General features: G+C 42.9%; 1 pseudogene across 1 annotated transcript; it reads left to right on the top strand.

The window, feature by feature from the left end:
• The first annotated feature begins 2456 nt into the window (after positions 1 to 2456).
• LOC110202171 (ubiquitin-ribosomal protein eS31 fusion protein pseudogene) lies at positions 2457 to 6591 on the top strand (annotated as a pseudogene). Its single transcript, XR_013483616.1, has 3 exons — positions 2457 to 2726; positions 3889 to 3990; positions 6028 to 6591. The product of XR_013483616.1 is annotated as a ubiquitin-ribosomal protein eS31 fusion protein pseudogene (transcript).
• The last annotated feature ends 283 nt before the right edge of the window (positions 6592 to 6874 follow it).

The raw sequence follows: 6874 nt of genomic DNA on the forward strand, positions 1-6874 counted from the left end.
TTTGCTGTTCCTACTCCAATATCATCATTATTTCTGAAATCAAGTATTTATTCCCCACCACTCACACTGGGAGCAGTAAGGAATCTATTTCTAGAAAACTCCAAGAGAAAAACATTTCCAAAACTGATTATATTAATAGAGCACAAAATAAGGTTTGGAGAGGGAAAGAGGAAAGGAGGTGATGCAGTGGCAGCAAAGATTGGTGGGCCAGGTGAGAGTGAAAATGACCCAGGTTCATGTTAGGACAATAGCACCATTGTTCCTGACCTGGGTTGGCTCCTGATTCCACTAACCATGCTCACTAATGGGGGGTTAACTATGGTCAGCCATGGTCAGAGCCAAAGGATCTACCCAATCAGTATTAGTTCTGAGGATCTTATTAGTCTCTTGCTAATAGTCCCCTCTAGGGGGAGCTAGGTGGTTCAGTGGATAGAGCACTGGGTCTGGAATTAGGAAGATCTGAGATCATATACAGCTTCAGACATTTGCTAGCTGTGTAACCCTAGGCAAGTCACTTAACCCTTATTTGCCTCATTTCCTCATCTGTCTAATGGAGACACACTGGACAAAGAAATGGCAAAACAATCCAGTATCTTTGCAAAGAAAACACCATGAGCAAAGTCCATGGGGTCATGTACAGGGGACAGAACTCAACAACAACAACAATTAGTCCCTTAGCAACCAGACAAACCACCAACCCCTCTGAGTTCCAGTTCCCACTGGATCCCATGCTCCAGCTCTATACCAACAATGAGCTGAGACCCTCAGCCCAGAACTCCTGGAGCTGTACCTGAGAACCAATCCTGAAGGATGTGAATGGAGCATGTCCTGAAGAGACTTTGTTATTACACACCTACTCAAGGGAGGACTCAAACTGGCAATGTCCTAGAATTCCTGAGTCAAGATGGGGCCTTTATGTAAGGGAATTTTGAGGTGTAGAAGAACAGAGAGCTTGCAACACTTTATTAAGCATTGTGTTCTGTTCATGAAGCGCTGTTGATTTCCTTATCGCCCTGAAAGCTGGTCTTGTCTACCCCTCTCCATTTTCTTTAGCTGAACAGAATGAAAATATTTACTTTTATCCCCCCAGAACAGTGAAATATGTCTCATCTCAACAGATTTACACACTGAATAGTAAAATAGCTTCAATGGATGATGCTTCATTATAATTTGAACTTTGTAAAACTTTGCGTAACCACGTGAATGACTTGTTGCTTTTACAAAAAGATTTTAATCCAGAGTAGTGATATTTCTGGAAATGACATCCATAATTTTTTTAGACAAACATTGAAACTGAGTTTCAGTTTCATAGCAGGGGGAAAATGTTTAACAGAATCATTTTCTTAACATTAAAACAATGAACAAAAAGCAAATTTTTACAGTGTAGGAACTATTCAAAGTAACTGTCCTGGATGTACAACATTACACTTTCTGTCACTCAGGTGCCATATACCAAAAAGACCCTAGTTGACAGATAGAAATCAGTTGCTTTCTAATGCCTTTGGGGCAAAAACAAGATGTACAGATGCAAAGGATCCAATAAACACAGAAGATTTATCAAAAAAAAATTAACACAAAAGATACCACATATTCTGAGATGCAATTCCAGGTTACAATTTCAGCATAAAGTACCTGCAGGAGCAAAAAAAAAAAACCTTATGAACTAATGAGCGGTACCAAATATATAACTAGAAAGAAACTTTGTTGTTTTACCTAACTTTTTTTTCTTTTTTTGACTGAGGCAATGGGGGTTAAGTGACTTGCCCAGGGTCACACAGCTAGGAAGTGTCAAGTGTCAGAGGCCAGATTTGAACTGAGGTCCTCCCGACTCCAAGGCCAGAGCTATATCTACTGCACCACCTAGCTGTCTGTTTTACCTAATTTTGATAAGGAGGAAATATTACTCTCCACTCCATTATACTACCTTTATAGGAAAAAAATGTGTGTGTGTGTGTGTGTGTGTGTATACATATACATAAAAAATAGCTTTTCAGAAATTATGAAATTTTTGGACTATAAAGTGTCAAGAAAACAAATATTTTAGGGGACAACTTCGCCCTGCCCCCTCCCCCACACACACCTACACAAAAGCCAGAGTAATTCCTGCTCACAATTGATGAGTTATTGAGTCTTCTGAAGCCTGGCTGTCCTATAACCCAAGCTTAGGTTCGAACCTTCATGTTTGAAAGTTTCCTGGCCTGGAGTTAGGATAGAATAACTGAGGCCTACCTAGGGGAAGAAAGGGGCGGGGCTGACAGGATCCAGATCCAGGTTTTCCCACTACACCCTGTTGGAATTAGCTCCTTTATTGTTCTGTCATTCAGGCTTGTCCGACTCTTCTTGACCCCACGGACTATATCACGCCAGGCCCTCCCATCCTCCACTATTTCTCCCAAATCTGTCCAAGCCCATGTCATGACCTGGGGCCCAATCTTACCTGCCCTTTCTCCCAGGCCGCTTGCGGGCCTTTTGTTTCATTATTGCATAAGAGGCGTGTCTCTGCCAGGCGCCCCACCAACCCGGCCACACTGGCTGGGGGGAGCCGGGGAGGCGGCAGCCCCCGGGGAAGGAGGCGCCCCAGGTGCTTCTAGCTGCCTGTGCCCAGCACCTCCTTAAGGTGGGCACGGACCTGCCCCTGCCCAAGGAGGGGAGCCCGTGCCAACCTTCCCCAGGCCTAAGGGCCGCGTGTGCAGGGAACGGTGCGGTACAACCAAGTCAAGTACGAGGTATGGTGTTACCCAAAAGGGAGGGAGAGCAGCGCAGCCCGGACGGTGCTGTGGTCAACCCCGATGCGCTTGCTGGAGCCTCAGCCCCTCCCCCCCACACCCTTCTCTCGCCAGCCCCGCGGCCTGAACCTGCCCCAGGGGACCACTTGGCCGAGCCCAGCAGCCCCAGGCACAGTTACAGGTATTCAAATAGCCACATCAACAGCCTCAGTCTCCCCAACTGACCCATTCTCTGCCGATTATGCACCAACAGATTCCTCCGCAGCCCGAGTAGCAGCTCCAGGCGCCCCCTAAGTCTCTTGTGCAGCCCCTAGGCACCCCTTCCCCCAACCCCAGCAGCAATCTCAGTCCCAGGCTTCCCGAGAACAGCGGCCCTATCCCCAGTATGTGTTTATTCAAAACATTAAAGGGTTAATTGGAAAGGATTTGAAAGGGCCTCCATTTCTCTTTGTAAACCACTGCATTTTCAGTAAAATACATGAACTCAGAAGACACCAAAGCCTACCATGTCGCAAAAGGGTGAGGCCTTAGAACACGGAATGTCAGGGCTTGTAGAGACCTGAGAACACGCAGAGAATGTCTGGGCTAGGAGTTGCCATGGAGAAGAGAATGTCAGAGCCGGGAGGGCACTTCACTGGAGGGCTATCAGAGGTAGAAGAGCCCTCACAACAGGGCAAGTCAGAGTGACCTCGACTATCTCAAAAAAGGATGTAAAATACTGGCTGCTGTTCTCCTCCTGAGAAAGCTGTCTGTTAGCTGCTAAGATCACTCCTCATTTTAGAGGAGAAGAAGGTGAGGGTCATAAAGCCCCAGAGAACCGCCCAGGGTCACAACCCTAGTCTGTTTCTGAGGGTGGATGTAAATGCAGCTTTTTCTGACCCTAGGCCCAGGGCTTGAAGTCCTGAGCCTCTGATGGTATCTGTCCTGAGTGCTGGGGAGGAGGGGACAGAGGGGACAGTGTCCTCAAAAATTAAAAATAAATGTTCAGAGAATTCTTTTAGTTTCACAAATTTATTTTTTTCTGTTAATTACCCCAGTGTATAGGCAAGGATACAATAATTTTTAAAACAACAATTCAATATAATTAGGGTATGATAAGCAGACTTTATTTCAGAAAAAAAAAATTGCTAACATGGAGTTGATGATGTTAATTAAATCTCAGGAAATCCAAGAGAAAAAGTGAAAGGCCTGGAACATCTATCCATCTTCTAGGAGCAAAATTTGGAATTATGAACAACATTTCCATATAGTGACTTGAAATCAGGTAAGTCCAGTACTATTATTTCTTTTCTAGGCAGGGGATTCAGAGTATTTATTTTATTACAAAATGCTTCATTTGACAAGATTGGAAAAGGCATATCTCTATGCTTTAAATCACAATATTGCTAAGAACCATAAGCAGTGAATTGCCAAAAAAAAAAAAAATGGACTCCAAAGTCCCCAAATCGTAGCCAGTCACAAGAGGGTGGGACCTTAGACCAAGCTGGAAAACAGATTTTATCTAGGATTTTAAGTGCCCAGGAGAAGAGACTGTCAGAGTCCACAAGTATTGAAACAGAGGGATGTCACAACTGTGGAAGATTGGAGTTCATAGTGGCCTTTTAGCCCAGTGAATTTTAAGGATGGAACAAGCCTTATGACATACCTAATAGGTAGCAGTTGTAAAGTGCTTTAAGGTTGGCAAAGCATTTTGCATTGTGAGCTCATTTGATCCTCACTACAACCAGCTGAGCCAGTTGCTGTTATCATTCTTCTTTTTAGAGCAGAGGACAGTGAGGTCCAGAAAGCTAAAAAAAAGAGTGGTCCAGGGTCACAAACCTAGTTAGATGTCTAAGATAAAACTGGAATGCAGCTCTTTCTACCTCTAGGCCCAGGGCTCTAAGTCCAGAGACACAATAGGTCCCAGTGGGAAGATTTGTGAGGGGTCCTAGAAAACCACGATACACTCAGGGGATGCACATTATTTCATGTTTTCTTTATTGGGTCAATTGCAGGAATATATAGGCAAGGATACGATAATTTAAAAAACAATAACCAAACATTTATAATAAGCAGTATTTATTTCAACAAAATATTATATTGACACTGTGATGATCTGAATTAAAACTTGTGTTCAGAAACACAGAAAAAGACCTCTGGATGCATCTGGGATCCATAAATTCACAAAAACATTCCTTAGAGACAGTGAGTCTCTATTGCAGGAGTGTGTAAACCTACTTTCTTTAATGTAACCAATCACGATCCCTTGACCCCATGATATTGCCTGTTCATTAACTAATGATATGATTTCTGTTCTCTTCTTTGTTCTATGCTTATGAAAATGAGTTGCATCTTCATTTTGGCATAAACTGAGGCAAGCCATTGACATTTATTGACAGCTATACACATCACTGTTAATGAATGTTATCTTGCTCAGAGACAACATGCCTTGGTATACCTTTTTGTTCAGTTTTGCTCACAATATAGTTATCCTGGCAGTTTTATCAAATAGGAATTTCATTCCTAAGTAATTTATGTTTTCAGGTTTATTAAATATGGGATATGAAAATCCATTGTTGCTCTGGTCTGTTCCATTGGTCTACTGCTCTGTTTGTTAACTAATGCCAAATAGGTAATGACTGCTGCTTTATAAAAGAATTTGAGTTCCAAACATGTAATTGTCCCTTTGTAACTTTTTTCATTATTTCCTTTGGTATTGCAGCTCCTGACACTTAGTAAGCAATTTTGAAATCCCTCTCCCTCTCTCTCTGTCTCTCTCTCTCTCTCTCTCTCTCTGTCTCTCTGTCTCTCTCTCTGTCTCTCTCTCTATCTCTCTCTCTGTCTCTCTCTGTCTCTCTGCCTTTCTGTCTCTGTCTCTCTCTTCCATGGACTCTTTGACCAGTAAAACGGGCCTCTTTGATGTCCTTGGACAAGACACTCCTCCCAACTCCAGGCATTTTCACTTTGCTGTCCCTTATGCCTGCAACCCTCTCCCTCCCCATCTCCACGTCTCTCTTTCCTGGCTTCCCTCAATTCCCAGTTAAAACCCCATCTTCTATAAGGAACCATTCCTGATCTCCCTAAATGTTAGTGTTTTTTACTCTCTTAATTATCACCAAGTTTCCTAGTTATATCTTGTTCCTGCATAGTTTCTTGGTATGTTGTCTCTGAAATTAGACCGTAAAGTATTTGAGAACAGGGACAATCTTTCACTTTTCTTTGTGCATGGCACATAGTTGGTGCTTTATTGAATTCTTCTTGATTGTTGACTATCTATGTATCTAATACTCCTCATTGTCTCTCTGTCCCCTTATGTAATTAGTTTTGAAACAAAAAGCTCTCTTTCGGATCCATCATCAATGAGTAGACTCAGTGCCACGATGCAGATTTTCATGAAGACTTTGATGGGGAAGACCATCACTCTTGAGGTTGAACCATCCGATACTATTGAAAATGTCAAGACCAAGATACAAAATAAGGAAGGCATTCCCTCTGATCAACAAAGATGGATTTTTGCAGGCAAGCAGCTGGAAGATGGACATACTTTGTCTGACTACAATATTCAGAAAGAGTCTACCCTTCATCTTGCTCTGAGGCTTCATGGTGGTGCCAAGAAGAGAATGAAGAAATGTTATACCACTCCCAAAAAGAACAAGCATGAGAGAAAGCAGGTTAAGCTTGCTGTTCTGAAGCACTATAAGCTTGACGAGAATGGCAAGATTAGCCTCCTTCAATGAGAGTGCCCTTCTGATGAATGTGGTGCTAGAGTCTTTATGGCTAGCCATTTTGACAAACATTATTGTGGCAAGTGTTGTTTAATCCACTTCTTCAACAAGCCAGAAGACAAGTAAATACACCTGTGTTAATAAAAAAAAGTCAACTATTAAAAAAATGTCTTCTCTTCACTCTAGCCTTCCTGTACACCATGCTTCAACTCTTTTTTTTTGTTTGTTTGTTTCTTTTAAGGCAGTTGGGGTTAAGTGACTTGCCCAGGGTCACACAGCTAGTAAGTGTCAAGTATTTGGTCTGAGGCCAGATTTGAACTCAGGTCCTCCTGACTTCAGGGCCTGTGCTATATCCACTGCACCACCTAGCTGTCCCTCATGCTTCAACTCTTCATCCTGAAGTTTCACTCCAGGCCTGGAATGTCTCCCTGGGAGGTACCCTTC

This window comes from Phascolarctos cinereus, unplaced genomic scaffold (assembly GCF_003287225.1).
Source record: "Phascolarctos cinereus isolate Bilbo 61053 unplaced genomic scaffold, phaCin_HiC Scaffold_8;HRSCAF=390, whole genome shotgun sequence".
Taxonomy (NCBI): Eukaryota; Metazoa; Chordata; class Mammalia; order Diprotodontia; family Phascolarctidae; genus Phascolarctos; species Phascolarctos cinereus.